The 17,429-nt window shown below is 46.0% G+C and overlaps 1 pseudogene; it reads left to right on the top strand.

Moving 5' to 3' along the window:
• Positions 1 to 5,724: 5,724 nt before the first annotated feature.
• LOC131811461 (thioredoxin-like) lies at positions 5,725 to 6,640 on the top strand (annotated as a pseudogene).
• Positions 6,641 to 17,429: the final 10,789 nt, after the last annotated feature.

Here is a 17,429-nt window from a genome sequence, read left to right as displayed (position 1 = left end):
GGCTGTCTGCCAGCGGGGAGCCTGCTTCCCCTCTTTCTCTCTGCCTAGCTTTCTGCCTACTTGTGATCTGTATCTGTCAAATAAATAAATAAAATCTTTAAAAAAAGGGGGGGGGGGTTGTTCTACAGACCAAAGCAATGGAACCAACCAGACCAGAGGTACCTAGAAATTGCCAATACTCAACCATTTTAGTTGAAACAGCAATTTCATATGGTTCAACCTAATAGTCAACACTTCTAGAAAGCTGTCAAGGTTTCGGGGACTCAAAGCCAGCCTGGGGTTGGGGGCTGTGTTGGGAAGATAGGGGATGAGAGGGCATCAACAGGCAGAAAGAGGCACTTGGCCAAGAGCCCCCACTAATCCGTTGAGAGTCCTCCACAGCTTCTGTGCTCGGCTTTGAAACCAGTTTCACTTCCAGATTTGGAAGCTGAGCACCCTGCCCCGCCCTCCTCCTGACAAGGGCCTCCAGAAGGGCAGAGTGCTCAGAGTGAAAGTGAAAAAGGGCTCTTGGTGGCCACGCACCTTCCTTCCCCAGATGTCTCCAAGAAGGGAAGTGGAAGTTTGAGGTCTTACCCCTTGCCCAAAGCAGCGCCCCCAACGCTGGTTGCAGATGTCTAAAAGGCCACCCTTTGACTTGCCATCCTTCACCTGAAGGCTTTTTTTTTTTTTTTTAAGATTTTATTTATTTATTCAACAGAGAGAGATCACAAGTAGGCAGAGAGAGAGAGAGAGAGAGAGAGAGAGGAGGAAGTAGGCTCCCCGCCAGGGAGAGAGCCCGATGTGGGGCTCCATCCCAGAGCCCTGGGATCATGACCTGTGCCGAAGGCAGAGGCTTTAACCCTCTGAGCCACCCAGGCGCCCCGACCTGAAGGCTTTTCTCCTTGGGTAACTTTTTTTTTTAAAGATTTATTTATTTATTTGACAGAGAGCACAAGTAGGCAGAGCGGCAGGCAGAGGGAGAGGGAGAAGCAGGCTCTCTGCTGAGCAGGGAGCGAGATGCAGGGCTCCATCCCAGGACCCTGAGATCATGACCTGAGCCAAAGACATCCACTTAAATCAACTGAGCCACCCAGGTGCCCCAACTCCTTGGGAAACTCTTAAATATCCAGCTGCATTTGGTGACAATCCCACTTTAGAATTTGATCCTAAGATTGTAGCATCACTTATCAAGAGTGGAAATTAGAAACAACATAATGGGGGCACCTGGGTGGCTCAGTGGGTTAAGCCTCTGCCTTTGGCTCAGGTCATGATCTCAGGGTCCTGGGATAGAGCTCCACATTGGGCTCTCTGCTCAGCGGGGAGCCTTCTTCCACCCCCCACCCCCCATCTGCCTGGCTCTCTGCCTACTTGTGATCTCTGTCAAACAAATAAATAAAATCTTAAAAAAAAAAAAAGTACATAATGTCTGACAAGAGGGAATTCATTGAATATACTGTGGCCCCAAATGGAATAAAATGCTACATTTGGGGGGCGGGGCGCAGAGAGAGAAGGAGAGAGAGAATCTCAAGCAGACACCCTGCTAAGCACAGAGCTCCAACAGAGGGCTTGATCTCACAACCCTGACATCACAACCTGAGCTGAAATCAAGAATGGCTCAACTGGCTGAGCCACAGGCGCCCCGGAAACACGACATACTAAATGAAGCAAATATTACTGACATGGAAAAATGCCCATGATATGATGTTGGGTGGAAAACCAACTTTTAAAAAGTTATCAGTAGTTTGATATCAATTTCAAACAAATACTAACAAAGCATATATTTCTGTGTGTGTGTCAGAAAATGCACCATAATGTTCACACCGGTTACTTCTGGGTAGAGTGATTCTTATTTTCTTCTTTATGCTTATCTGTATTTTCTAATTTCCAAAAGAAATGTTTCTTACTTGTATACCTTTTTTTTTGTTTTGTTTTGAGTATACTCTTTATTTCTCTTTGGTCTCTTAGCACAAAAGACATCCTTGTGGGAGTATGTATACTTTTTTTTTTTTTTAATTTAAAAAAGCAAACATCAATTCTGTAGGAGGACAGAGCCTCTCTAAAGGCTGAGGTTGCAAACTGGCAACCCATGTGCCGTATGTGGTGCCCAGACCTGCTTTGTTTAATCCACATCATCGATTCTTAAAGACTATGTTAGAGAGAGAAAAAAAAAAACCAAAAACTGGAGGAAAACACAGTTTAAAAAGCAGGAAGCAGTGAATTACCAAGAGTAAGATCTGGAGGGCGTAACAAGCAATCAATGGCTAGAGGGAGAAGGCCTTGGGGGCAGTTAACCAGGATATGGGGAAATGATTGCACAGAATCTAGCCTGAGAGGCCCCCATCTTCCTTCCTGCAGAGGAATGAGCAGCCACAGCCACACGTGCACAGAGGGACAGGCAGGGCAGTTCTCCAGGGGAGCTGACAACTCCCATGAAGGACAGAGAGCTCCTAGACCCAGCAAACAACAAGAACACGGAACCTCATCAAGACAGCCATCTCTTTTAGAAAAATCAGAAGCATGCCATTATAATCATCAACAATCAGGCAAATAGGAATTCCCCAATACAGAGTATTACAGACCAGCAAAAGTCAGTCAGCAAGCACTTAAGGAAAGCCAGCACTCCGGAAGAAAGCTAGCTGAGAACTGACAAGTAAGGGGGAAGTTAACAGAACAAACAGAAGATTTTAAAAATAATTAATAGCCCTAGAAAAAAATGTCGAAGATTCTGTGCCCATCAAGCAAAAAACTCATTTTAGCTCCTTTGTTAAAAAAAGCAAATAGAGGGTCCCTGGGTGGATCGGCGGGTTAAGCCTCTGCCTTCAGCTCAGGTCATGATCTCAGGGTCCTGGGATCGAGTCCCAAATCGGGCTCTCTGCTCAACAGGGAGCCTGCTTCCCCCTCTCTCTCTGCCTGCTTGTGATCTCTCTGTCAAATAAATAAATAAAATAAATAAATAAAACCAACTTGTGATCTCTCTGTCAAATAAATAAATAAATAAATAAATTTTTTTTAAAAAAGGAAACAAATAGAGATCTTGGAAAATAAATAAATATATGATTTTGAAGAGCTGAGTTGATAGCAAAATGAATATGGCTGGACAGCACAGTAGTAAACTAAAAAATTAAAACAGAATTTCTCTTAGAAATTCTAAAAGAACAAAGAGAAGGTAAATGACATGGAGGATATATTCAAAAGCTCCAGCACCTGCCTAATAGTTCCAGAAAGAAAGAAGAGAGTGAGAGAGAGAGAGGGAAAAATAGAAGAAACAGTTACAGCAGCAGTAAAAGAACAAGTTCCAGTGTTTCAATGCACAGGCGTTCTCTGTGGATCAGTATGGGCTGATTGTGCTGTGATAACAAACCACACCCAAATCTCAATGACTGAAAACCACTCGGTGTGTTTTTTGGCTCTAGCTACCTATCTATTGGCTATCAGGTCCATCACACATCTCTCTGCTGGTTGCAGTCCTCGAAGGCTCGGGCTAGCAGAGCAGCCAGCGTCCAAAATGTTGCCCATCGCCGCCATGGCGGAAAGGAAGAGAAAGCTAGGTGGGTCTCACATGAACAGTTCAATGGTCCAGCCTAGGAGTGATACCTTCTCACACGACTCATTGCCTGGAATGGATCACATGGCCTCAGCCAAACACGAAGGAGCCAGGAGGCACAATCCCAGCATATGACTGGAACTATGTAGTGCATGGCACTGATGAGTAATGATCAATTATATTTTTGGTTTCCATTAACGCGACACCATGGGTAGCTCTCGGAAGCATCATGCTAGGTGAAAACATTCAGACTTAGAAGGCCAAATACTGTTTGATTCCGTTTATTTATATGACATCTGTAAAAGGCAAAATGATAGGGACAAAAAACCAGATTAGTGGTTGCCAGGAGACTGTGGGGAGGAAACTAACTGCAAAAAGGAACAAGAGAACTATTTTTGGTGTTGAAATACTCTCTCTTGTTTACGGTGGTGCTTATATGACTGTGTAAGTTTCTCAAAAGTTATAGAAGTGTGTGCCTGACAAGAGTGAATTTTACTGTATGCAGTTTTACTTTAGTAAGTCTTGGAGTATAAAAGGTTAAATGAATGGTTTCTCGTCCATAGGATATTTGAAAGAATTACTGGAGGCTGTTCTTCAGCAACAGAAATTAAATTCAAGTAAATAGAGTACGCAAGAAACAGAGTAGAGCAAAAAAATAAAACTTAAACTTGAATTTTGAAATTATGACTCTAAAAGACTTTTATAAAAATAAGGTGTAAAAAAATAGAGCTTTTAAGAACAAATCATGTTAGAAGGCTTATAATTAAAAATAGCAGTCCCAATCTGACCCCCACACCCATGACTTGGCCCTTATTAACTAACAGTGCTACCCACCTCCTCCCAGAGGTAATCCTTTTCAATTCTTTAGTTACTACTTCTAGTATTTATCTCCAATTTTTTTTTTATTTTTTGTTTTTTCATTTTAAAAAATATTTTATTTATTTATTTGACAGAGAGAGAGATCACAAGTAGGCAGAGAGGCAGGCAGAGAGAGAGGGGGAAGCAGGCTCCCCGCTGAGCAGAGAGCCCGACGTGGGTTTCAATCCCAGGACCCTGAGATCATGACCTGAGCTGAAGGCAGAGGCTTTAACCCACTTAGCCACCCAGGTATCCCCCAGATTTTTTTTAAAAAGCCTCTCTTGTGTACACACACACACACACACACATATTCTAAAATCACCAACCTCAGACTTCATCTATTGACTTACTATGTTACAATGATTTGACTTTGAATACCTGGGTGGCTCAGTCAATTAAGCAACTGCCTTCAGCTCAGGTTGTGACCCTGGGGTCCTGGGATCGAGCCTTGGAGTTGGGCTGCCCATTCAGAGGAGAGTCTGTTTCTCCCTGTCTCTGCTCTTCCCTCTCACTCATGCTTGCACACATGCTCTCAATCTGTCTCAAATAATTAATTAATTAGCCAATTTAATTTAACTAATTTAATTAAAGTATTAAAAAAGATTTTACTTTATTTTGTTATACACCTCTTTCCTCCCCCTTTTTACTAATATAGTTAAATTGTTATTTTGTTAAATTCACATTCAATGTTTTTATTATTTGGGCCACAAAATTATTTTATTTTATTTATTTTATTCTATTTTATTTTGTTTTTATTTTATTTTTAAGAGAGAGGGAGAGGGCAAATGTGCACATGTATGTGCAAGTAGGGGGAGAGGGGCAAAGGGAGATGGAGACAAGAATCTTTTTTTTTTTCAAGATTTTATTTATTTATTTGACAAACAGAGATTACAAGTAGGCAAGAGAGGCAGGCAGGGATATAGAGGGGGAAGCAGACTCTCCAGAGAGCCTGATTCGGGGCTAAATCCAAAGACCCTGGGACATGACCTGAGCCAAAAGCACAGACTTTAACCCACTGAGCCACCCAGGCGCCCCGAGACAGAGACTCTTAAACAGGCTCTACACCCAGTGCAGAGCCCTACTTGGGGCTTGATCTTGTGACCCTGGGATCATGATCTGAGCCAAAACGAAGAGTTAAACACTTAACCTACTGAGCCACCCAGGCGCCCCAGCCACAAAATTATTGTGCACTATAATTTCTTTTCCTGGTTTCTTTGAATAAAAAATTGTTCAAATTTTTGTTTTTCCTGGAGTTAACAATTGCCTTACTTTTCCCCCATTTGTTTCACTTTCTTCAAACCAATGGCTTAAGTCTCCCCATACCATCTAATAGTTTTGTTAAATATATCTCAATACAACTTTGACAGAGTCAACCCTGTCAGATCTTATCAGCCTCAATTTTTCCCACTAAAATCCTTTGTCCTAACAATATGGATCGATTTTGTCTAGGCTTACTGCATAGTTATTGTCTCAGGACCTTGCTTTATCATCCTGGAAATTTACTTCATTGATCCTGTGTCAAACATACTATTTGCTAAGCTCTGTCTGATGCTTTGGATCCCCTTTCACTGACTTTTAACAATTGTTTGTCAGACCCCAACCACCAAAATGGTGAAGCAGATTGAGAGCAAGTATGCTTTTCAGGACGCCTTGAACGGTGCAGGAGTGGACTTGGCAAAATGATCAAGCCTTTCTTCATTCCTTCTCTGAAAAGTATTCCAACATGATGTTCCTTGAAGCAGATAGGAATGACTGTCAGGATGTTGCCTTAGAATGTGGAGTCAAATGCATGCCAGCTTCCAGTTTTGTTTTTTTTTTTTTGAAAGGACAAAAGGTGGTTGGATTTTCTGGAATTAATAAAGAAATTCTTAAAGAATGAATTAATCTGGGGCACCTGGGTGGCTCAGTGGATTAAGCCTCTGCTTTTGGCTCAGGTCATGATCTCAGGGTTCTGGGATCGAGCCCCACATTGGGCTCTCTGCTCAGCAGGAAACCTGCTTACTCCTCTCTTTCTGCCTGCCTCTCTACCTACTTGTGATCTCTATCTGTCAAATAAATAAATAAAATCTTAAAAAAAAAGAATGAATTAATCTAACCAGGTTGGCTGAAGCATAACCAGCCATTGCCTGTTTAAAACTTATAATTTTGGTGCGGGGAGAGCCTGGGTGGCTCAGTCAGTTACGTGTTTGCCTTTGGCATGGGTCATGATCCCAGAGTCCTGAGGTTGAGCCCCATATTGGTCTCTCTGCTCAGTTGGGTATCTGCTTCTCTCTCTGCCTCTCCCCTCCACTCATGCTCTCTCTGACTCTCTTGCTCTCTCAAATAAATAAAATATTAAAAAAACTTATAATTGTTTTATTTATGAAAAGGAAAGATCAAGCATTAAGACTATATACCCAACTACCCTCTGATTATAAGTAACAATAAAATATTAATTCTACCTTTTAAAAAAGAAACACAAATGTAGTATTTCCTGGACTCCTTGTCTTTATCTTTCCTGGTGTACCTTCTTGTTTCACAGGAGTATATCCTCTAGTAGCCTCTGCAGAAAGGTCATAGGAAGCAGAATTTGGTGGGTTTTTCACATCTAAACATGATTTTATTTTATCTTCATGTTTGTTTAATAGTTTGTCTGGGTAGAAAAATGTAGATTGAAAATCATTTGTCCTCTGAATTTGAAAGATATTGCTCCACTATCTTATAGCTTCTGATACTGGTTTTGAGACATCCAATGTCATTCTTTTTTGTTTGATTGTTTAAGATTTATCTATTTATTTGAAAGAGAAAGATGAAAGGAGTTGGGGGAGGGGCAGAGGGAGAAGGAGAGAGAAAATCTCAAGCAGACTCCCCACTGAGCATGGAGCTCAACACAACCTGAGATCTCACAACCCTGAGATCATGGTCTGACCTGAAATCAAGAGTCAGATGCTTAACTGACTGAGCCACAGGCACCCCTCCAATGCTGTTTCCATACTGTGTTTTATTTTTGGTTTTATTTTTTCCCATGACCTATTTTTCTCTCTGGGAGCCCTAGAATATTCTGTCATTAGTGTTCTGAATTTTATGATCAGGTGTCTTGGTGTGGGTCCCTTTAGAATTAATGAGGTTGGGCACTCTGTGGGCTCTTTTATTTTATTTATTTACTTACTTTTAAATTAAATTAAATTAAAAGAGACAGAGCATTAGAGCAGGGAAGGAGCAGAGGGAAAGAATCTGACACAGATTCTGCACCAAGTGTGGACCCTGACTTGGTTGGATCTTAAACCGGTGAGCTCATGACCTGAGCTGAAACCAAGAGCTGGATCCTCAAGCAGCTGAGCCACCCGGGTGCCCCTCTGTGGGTACCTTTTTTTTTTTCTTTTTAAATATTTTATTTATTTATTTATTTCTCAGAGAGAGAGAGCACAAGTAGGCAGAGAGGCAGGCAGAGGCAGAAAGAGAAGCAGGCTCCCTGCTGAGCAAGGATCCCGATTCGGGACTCGATCCCAGGACCCTGGGATCATCACCTGAGCTGAAGGCAGCAGCTTAACTGACTGAACCACCCAGGCACCCTTCTGCGGGCACTTTTAACCTGAAGGTTCATGTCCTCATATGAGGAATATTGTTTTATATTATGTAATTGGTTATTTTCTCCATTTCGTTTTGTCCTGTTCTCTCTTTCTGGAACTTCTATCAGATATTGGACCCGTTGGATCCATTCTCTAATTTTATTATATTTTCTGACTTCTGTCTTTCTGACCTACGTTTTGGGGAATTTTACCAAAATTTTAACTTACGCCACATTAAAACTTTTTTCTTAGGGGTCTTTCTTATTTTTGGCGTGTTCTTTCTTGATAGAGAGAGCATCGGTTCCTGTTTCATAGATGCAATCCCATCTCATCTCTCCAAGAAGAGTACTTCGAGTTTATTTGAAATTATCTTTTGCTCACCGAATTATTTATGTTTCTTTTTCTTCTTCTTCTTCTTCTTCTTCTTCTTTTTTTTTTAAAGATTTTATTTATTTATTTGACAGAGAGAGATCACAAGTAGGCAGAGAGGCAGACAGAGAGAGGAGGAAGCAGGCTCCCCACTGAGCAGAGAGCCTGATGCGGGACTCGATCCCAGGACCCTGAGATCATGACCTGAGCTGAAGGCAGCGGCTTAACCCACTGAGCCACCCAGGCGCCCCTTCTTCTTCTTCTTCTTCTTCTTTTTTTTTTTCCATTAGTTTGTTTTGAACTCTCTCTTCATGCGGGAAGCTTTCATCAAAGGTCTGGGCTCCCATTAGAATGTCCGCCAGGATCTGTGCACGTGGCTGGAACTTGGCTCATAAGCGGCGAGTCAGTGGGTGGCCAGGGAGCTTTTAGGTTAGAGACGCCAGAATGTCACAATCTGGTGGTCTTTGCTCTGAGCTCCAGTTGCTTTCTGGGAAAGGATAAGCCTGTCTACTGAATCTCTGGGACAAGGCCAGGGGAGGGGGAAGGGGTCTTGCTGTTCATCTGTCCCCTACCGCCAAACTCTCTGCCTGCAGCTTCCGGCTTCTTCCCTGCCCTTCTCCATGCTACTGTCCAGGAGCCTGGAGCCTCTCTGATGTAATTTCTCCAGATGTTAAACCCCCTGTCTCCAGAGGAAGGGAGAGAGGGCGGTCAGCTGAGACTGAGCAGGATGCAGGAAGCAACCTAGAGGTCTGTTTCATATACAGATTTTTTTTTTTTTTTAGATTTTATTTATTTAATTGACAGATAGAGATCACAAGTAGGCAGAGAGGCAGGCAGAGAGAGAGAGAGAGGAAACAGCCTCCCTGCTGAGCAGAGAGCCCGATGTGGGGCTCGATCCCAGGACCCTGAGATCATGACCTGAACTAAAGGCAGAGGCTTTGACCCACTGAGCCACCCAGGTGCCCCTCATATACAGACTTTCAACCAAGCCCCGTTTTAGTCCCCTGCTTTCTGCAGTAGCTGAGACATCCAGTTCCTGAGACTTTCCGGGGTTGCGGGAGAGGAGTGGCTTGCCTCTCCCTAGATTGTACCTTTCCAGCACCGGGGTCTGGTCTTTCCCACTTTGCAGAGCCCATTTGCGTCCCTCCTCCTCCTTTCCACTCTGTATATTGCAGCCCGGGGCTCCCGATGTCGCCTTCTTTCCCTAAATATGGATTTGCTGCTCCTGCTTCTTGTTTCCTTGTACTGTGGGGGCGATTTTGGAGAAAAGAAGGGGGTGAACGGGCCATTGATATACAATAATAAAAACATGTCTAAACAGTTTTTTGTTCTTAATTTGGCTGATTTGCTGACGTTTAAAAAATCATGATATTTCATATAAGCGTGAGAATGTCAGAATTTTCTTGAACCATCAGAAGGTCTGACAACACGGGGCCTTTATCATTTCTACCTGGTAGCAGCTGGAGCTCCGGAGCAACTGTCCTCTTTAGATGCAGCATGGGCGCTCCCATTTTCCGCAGTCCCCACCACTCCCTATTGTCCCAGTGGGTTTTTGCTTCTTTCCATTACCTGCCTGGCTCCTGTAGGCATTTGAGCTTGCATTTCCTGCCATGCCTCTTCATCAGCTGTATGCCTCTCATGGGAACAAGTTAGTGGGATCTCTTCCTACTACAGCTGTGGGAAGAAGAAAACAGCCCCGGGAGAGGTGAGGGTTGCAGAAGGAAGTACGTGCTCGGGGTAAGACCAAGGTGGGGAGGAAATTGAAGGTGAGAGAGCTCTGGGGACAAAGCTTTCACAATTTAGGATAATTAATGCCCACTCCCTGGGGTTGTGGTGAGGATCGAGTAAGTCAATGTGTGTGAGGTACCTGGAACAGTGCCTGGAACCTAGTATGTGGTGCCATGTTGGTTTATTATGATTATTTGTTTGGTTTGGGTGGGGTATAATTTATATGCAGGAAAGCTCTCTCTTTACGGTACGGTTCCATGAATATTGACAAAAATATGCTGTCATGTAATCACCACCGCAGTCGATATGTGGCAGATTTCCGGTACCCTCCTCCCCGCCCCCAACACACAGAGGCTTCCCTCAGACCCCTTTTTTCTACCCCCAGTCCCTGGCAACCACAGACATGCTTCTTGTCCCTGCTGTTTTGCTCTTTCCAGAATGCCATAGAAATGGAATCTTTCAGTACATAGACTTGAGTCTGATTTCTTTCATTCAGCATAATGTATCTGAGATTCTTCCCTATTCTTTAGTGTCTCTAGTTCATGCCTCTTTATTTCTTTTCCTTTTGAAAAAAAAAAAAAGATTTTATATATTTATTTGAGAGAGAGTACTAGAGTGGGGAGGGTCAGAGGGAAAAGCAGACTCCCCGCTGAGTGGGGATTCTGATGCCAGGCTCCATCCTGGGACTCCGGGATCATGACCCCAGCCGAAGGCAGATGCTGAATGACTGAACCATCCAGGCACTCCTGTTTAAAAGAAAAAAAAAAAAAAGGTTTATTTAGGGGCACCTGGGTGGCTCAGTTGGTTAAGCATCTGCCTTCGGCTGGGGTCATGGCACAATTCTGGTTCTGGGATCGAGCCCCACTTTGGGCTCCCTTCTCAGTGGGAAATCTGCTTCTCTCTCTGCCTCTGCCCCTTCTCGTGTGCTCTCTCTCTCTCTCTCAAACTAAAAAGTTTTTTAAAGATTTATTTATTTATTTTAGAGACAGAGAGTTCGAGTGGGGGCAGAGGAAGAGAGAGAATCCTCAGGAGCTTTCCCACCGAACACAGAGCTCAGTCCGAGAGTCCTGAGATCATGACCGGAGCCAAAATCAAGTGCCTGCCACTTAACTGACTGAGCCACTCAGGCGCCCCTTTTCCTGTTTATTTCTGAGCAGGATTTCACTTTATGAGCATACCACAGTTTGTTCATTCACTTAGCAATTGAAGGCCATGTTAGTCGTTTCCAGCTTGGGGGAATTATGTAAAGAAGGCTACTCTAAACATTTATGCACAGGCTTATGGACATCTTGATTTCTTAGAGTAATACGTGTAGGAGTGGGATTTCTGGGTTGCATGGTACGTTGATGTTTAAACTTGAGAGGAATCTGCCAAACTATTTTCCAAGTGGCTGTACTGTTTTAGCTCTGCCATGCGGGAGGGGTTGGAGGGGTCTGGCTGAAGCGCGCCCTCGCGGACTCTTGGCGTGGTCTGTCTTTCCAGCATTCCACTCACTGGGAGTAGACTGGCATCTCACTGTGCTTTGAACTTGCATTTCCTAATAACTCTTGATGTTCAGCATTTTTCCTGTGCTCATTTGCTTCCCATATATTTTCTTTGATGAAATGTCTATGCCGATATTTTGCTAGGTTTTCTTTTTCTTCTTCTTGGCCGGGGTATTTGCTTTCTTATTACTTATTACTGACTCTCGAGAGTTCTTTATATAGGACTGGGTACAAGTCCTTTATCAGATATATGTTTGGCCAAGACTGTCTGCCAGGCTGTGGTGTGTCTTTTCCGCTCATAACAGCATAACTTTAGCAGAGCAAAAGTTTTGAATTTTGATGAAGTCCAGTTTTATCAACTTTTTCTTTCGTAGTTAGCACTCTGAGGTCATGTTTACAACAGCTCTGCCTAACCCCAGTCATGGAGATTTTCTCCTATGTTTTCTTCTAGAATTTTAGAGTTACATTTTGGTCTATGGTCCATTTTGAGTGAATCCGGCTGGAAGGCACAGGGGATGGACTGAGGTTCATTCCGTTTCCAGGTGGCTGTCCAGTTGTTCCAGCATCAACTGTTAAATATTTGCAACGAGCATTCACACTATTAGGAGTCCCAGCGATCCGGGGGCTGGCAGGCAGCGAGAGGGCATCCTGGCCCCACGTGTCCGGCAAATCTAACAGCTGGGGCCTGCTGCCGGTCTTTGCTGGCAGAGGACATGGTTTCAGGTCACTTTACCTCCTCTCTCTCTTCCTGAAATCTCTAGCATAAAACAAACCATGAAAGGGCAGGGGTGGCTTAGTGGTCTGGCAGCGTCCCTTTGAAAATAAACAAGTGTAGAAGCTGAAAGCCAAGGGCCATCTCTGGGGACTACTTGGAGAAACAGTTTGGGGCCGGTGCTTCCGCCGCGCGTGGCTCTCCTGCCCCCGCCGGCTGCAGGTCGGATGCGGCAAAACAAAACAGGATCCTGATCGCTTCAGATGATACCTCTGCAGGGAGACACCCCCACCGCCCCGACCCAGGCCCTTGCAGAGAGAGGCCACACTGGTGGGGGGTGTCTAATCGTGGGGGAAGCCAAAGAGGCCCAGGCTAAACTGCCCTCGACTGTTTGCACAATCGGCCTCACGCATCTACTGAGCAGCGACCTCTCTCTTATAGATATGGAAACTGAGGCCGGGGGTGGGGGCGGCTGTGTGTGTGTGCGTGCGTGCATGGGCATGCACAAAGAAATAGAGGAGTGTGCATTTGGAATTTTGGGGGGACAGCCTTATTGAGGTATAGCTTACATCCCATAGGATTTCACCCACTAGAAGCATAGAGCTCGATCAGCTTTATAGAAACACAGCTGTGTGATCCCGCCGGCCATCCGCTGTTAGAATATTTCCATCACCTCCTGCCCTTTTGCAGTCCATCCTTGCTGCTCCCAGTCTCTGACAACCCAGGCTTTACCTTCAGTCACAGTGTTTTGCTTTTTCTAGAAAGTTCGTGCCAATGGAATCCTGCAGTGTGTAGTCACAGTGGGATTTCAAACCAGATCTAATAACTAAGCCAGAGAGCCAGGACCACAAAAGCACCACGTTACCAAAGCTTTCCAGGCCGGCCGTGTCTCCAGACCTGCACATCTTCCAAATGAGGCGACGCAGGGGTCCCCCTGTCAGGGTTGAGGCCAGGCTGAGACCAGGTAATGGGGGTCCACTATCTTGCATAGTCATCTCACTGCATGGAAACTGGAAACAGACCAAGTGGCCAGCAGCAGGAGAATGGGTAAGTACCTTGCTGTGTCTTCTTCTCTAGCAAGGGGCATCTTCTCTAGCAAGAATGGACTCCAGTGATGGGCAACCGTATTGTCAAGTTAAAACTCACAAACATCGAGTTGAGTGGATACAAAGGAGCACATCCTGTGACTCTACAAACGGAAATGTCAAAACCAGGTGAAACACGCCTGTGCAAAGAGAAGTAGGGACAGTGGTTGCCCTTTGGGAGGTAGTGACTGGGAGAGTCAGAGGGGGGCGGTTAGGCAGTGTATTCAGCGTGCACAAGTTCAAGGAGCTACACCTTTACATGGTGATTAACACACCAGGAAAGCCTTGTTAGTGCCGGGCACATAGTAGGGCATGACTATTCTTGTTCTTTTATCTACACCTTGTTCCCATGGGAAAGTGTGATCAACCGCCGGGGTTGGCAGACTTTTCCCATAAAGGGCTAGATACTAAGTATTTTTTACTCTGCCAACCATACAGCCTCTGTAGCTTCGATTCACCTTTGCTGTTGTCTTGTGAAGGCGTCCCGGGATGATGTGTAAATGAACACGCGTGGCTGTGTTCCAGTAATAACTTGATTTACAAAAACAGGCGGTGGGCTGGATTTGCTGAGCCCTCGCCTAGTGAAAGGCTGAATTCCAAAGCCTCGTTCACTGAGTCTGTGTTCAGGTCCTTCCCTGGCCCCAGTTTTCCTATCTGCATAATGGGGAGGCTGGTCTCTGCTCTAAACTACCATCCCAGGGGGCACAGAGGTCAAATGAGCTCATTACCAAGGGAGCCTTGAGGGAGAAAAGAGCAGGAATTAGAAGAGTCTCTTGAGATCCTTTGGTGCAAAGCAAACGTTTCTTCCTGCCAATATTCCTGTCTGAGGAGAGAAAGCCACTGGCCTCGAGTCACCCAGTGCCTCCATGGGCACCAGCATCCCAGGGGTATCCTGGAAGGAGAGTCAGGACCCACAGGCCTGACGCCACATCCTGGTCCTTGCTCCCCAGAGGCTCTTTTCTCAAGAGCCTGTGGAGGAAGAAGAGGGGTGAAGGCAGCCTGGAGAACTGAGTCCCCAGTGGGCTGCTCTTCTGAGACCCCGGGCCCCTGCAGCTCTCCACCTGGGCCTGCTTTACTGAGCAGCCAGCAAGTGCAACAGGAGTGTGTCCTCATCTCCTCAGCCAGGAGAGTCTTCCCTTCTTCCTGTTTCCTAGCAGCCTTCTATTCATTCAAGGCACGATTCAGGCCATCGATGACTCTGGGTGGATAACCCCAGGGTCAGTCATTTGGGGGAAAGGCTGGTCTTCAGAGAGACAAGCATAACTCAGAAGGCAAGCCCAAAGCAGCCAGAGGTGCGCAATTCTTGCCTTTCCCTGTGCCTCATTCTCTAGGAGTGGAACTCCCGCAGTCTAGATGTGATCCAAGATAGTAACTATAATAGTAATAATAGTAGCCGTGAATATTTATTGAGATTTCCTATGTGCCAGGACCTGTCCCAAGCCCTTCACCTGTATTAATTCATTTAATCCTTGCAACAACCCGAGTAGGCACTAATATTCTTCCCACGTTACAGATGAGGAAATGAGGGCCCAGAGAGGTTAAGACACTTACCTGGGGTGACACAGCTCTGAAGTGCTGGAGCTCTGAGGGTGACAGCAGTGGCTGTTTCAGAAGTCCAAAACGGGTTTGGTTATCCTGTTTATATCCTTTTCCTCAACTCAGTGAATCATCTAAGTCCTTGTCACATGGGAGCGTTAAAAGGGGAAGTTGTGAGGGGGGAAAGAGAGTGTCTCAGGAGTCAGAGCTACCGTAGGGCTAACCACCCCTCCTTCTGGATTCATCCAGGTGGTGCTCCAAGCCCTGGGACAGATGATGGGGTGGGGGGTGCTCATGTGGGAAAAGACCCAGGGAAAATGAACCTAAACCAGCAAGGGCATTCATTGACTCACAGGATTGAGAAGCTCAGGAGGCGGCTGGCTTCAGGGCCGGCTGGGGCCGAGTGGTTAAATGCAGCTCTCTGGAAGCTCAAACTCCTCATCTTTCTTTTCTTTTTTTTTTTTCTTTTTTCCTTCTTTCCTTGCTCTCTTTCTCTCTTTCCTTCTTTCTTTTTCTATCTTTCTTCCTTTTTAAGATTTTATTTATTTATTTGACACACACACACACACACAGACACAGCAAGAGAGGGAACACAAGCAGGGGGAGTGGGAGAGGGAGAAGCAGGCTTTCTGCTGCTCAGGGAGCTCAATCCCAGGACCCTGGGATCACCACCTGAGCTGAAGGCAGACGCTTAATGACTGAACCACCCAGGCGCTCCTTGAACTCCCCATCTTTCAACTTGCACTAGTGCTCCCTTCATTCTCAAGCAGGACTCTCCCAACATTGCCGCAGAGGTGGCCCTTTAGGGAATTCCCTAGTGAATACTTTAGGAGGACCCGTTCGCAGCAGTTCCCACAGAAATCCCAGAGCTGACTCTCACTGGGCAACCTTGGCCCATGTGATCATCCCTGAACCAACCCTGGTGGGGGGAGGGACCATGCTGCTGGTACCTGCCTGCAACACCAGGCAGGCTGACCCAGGGACTGAGAGGGCAGGAGTGACCCCTACTGGCAGAAGAGGAGAATGCAACCAGCAAAGAGCAAGGTGTCTTCTATGAGCCTCTAGAGAGAAATAAAGCATTCCTCACCCGGAGAAGGGGGATGGTTAGACTTGGCCTTGAAGGTCTGCAATCCCTCCTTGGTCTTGACTGTGGACGTCCAGGACCCCGTTGTGTTGTCTTAGTCTGGGCTAAGACCTGGACGTGAGTTTCCCTACCTGCCCCTTCCAGCCCTCCTGACTCCACCCCACCAGGCTGCAGTGCTGATTGCCTGGGAATACTCAGCCTTTTGTCAACTCCCGGCCTCCTGCATGGCCTATCGCCCCAGTTCCCTGCTTGCTTTGCCTCACCTAGTCTGGCTTTTTCCAATCCATGCCCTTCCCTGGATATACCAGCCCTGTTCCAGCAGGGCCCTGGTGCAGAAGCCTCCAGCCTACTCCATAGCATTAAGGAAAAACGATCTTCTTAGCCTCATGCATGGACTCCCTCTGCCCAGAAACCTCCCTGATGCCGACCCCTCATCGAAATGCACATCCCCTAATTCCAAACTGTGCTGGCCATCCTGGCACCTGTTTTTTTTTTTTTTTTTTTTTTTTGCCTAGAAGGAAAGGCTCAAGCTTGAGTCACTGCTGCCCAGGGCCCAGCACACACAGGATGTTCACAGGAACACCAGCAAAGCCTACATTTCCAGCTCTTGGGCACCACTGCTCGTGCACAAGATTAACGGCACAGGAGGGCAAGTCAGAGAGCTCCACACACGGACAGGAAGCCGAAAGCGATAGGGAAGCCAAGACAGAAAGAGAATGACTGAGAAACATAATGGTGGCGGGGGGGGGGGGTGTTGGAGACAAGGGTGGTAGAGCCAGAGAGACAAGTCTGGAAGGACCTTCTTCCAGGACAGAGATGCAGACACACAGGGAAGACATCAAAGGAGGGAGCCAAAGGGCGTGAGCTGAATTTTTGCTTGAGCAAACAGGCTCCTGTGATTTTTGTTTTGTCAAGTTGAACTTTCTCTATCAGAGTTCAGGAGTTTATTTTGCTGCGTAATCACTCCTGGGAAAAACACTAGAACATGTTAAAAAGGAGGAGGGGGTGGAGAGGAGAGGCAGACAAAACAAAGGAGAGAGAACATTTGCCTCCAGGTGGGTCAACATGGTGAGTCTTGGCAGGCCTGGCTTAAACCATAAACTTACCCCCCCCCACACACACACATACGCCTTGCAGAAGGCTCAGTCAAGTTCAGGTTTCAGGTGTAAGATGAGGCAGTGAGACGGGCCAGAGAAAAAGAAATAGTCAGGAGTCTGAGCTCAGGGAGAGAAGTGCCCCCACTGCTGGGAGAGGGATGGGCCTTGGGAAGGCTCTGGCTCTGGCCACAAGTCACTTAGTTAAGACAAGTCGAGAAAAAGCTACAATCCACCCCTGAGCTGACCCCTCAGAGCGCCTGCGTCACAGCCTCCCAAAGTCAGGAACATGGCAAGCTGGTACCCTTGACCAGGGAGCAGGTGTGGCTTTTCCAGAAGGGCTCTGCCTGGCTATGTGACGGGTTGTGTTCTCACCTTGACAGGGTGGTCTCCAACACCCGCCCAGAG

This window comes from Mustela lutreola, chromosome 11 (assembly GCF_030435805.1).
Source record: "Mustela lutreola isolate mMusLut2 chromosome 11, mMusLut2.pri, whole genome shotgun sequence".
Lineage (NCBI taxonomy): Eukaryota > Metazoa > Chordata > Mammalia > Carnivora > Mustelidae > Mustela > Mustela lutreola.
The sequence above is the reverse complement of the archived record's forward strand: the minus strand, read 5'-3'. Positions and strand labels throughout refer to the sequence as shown.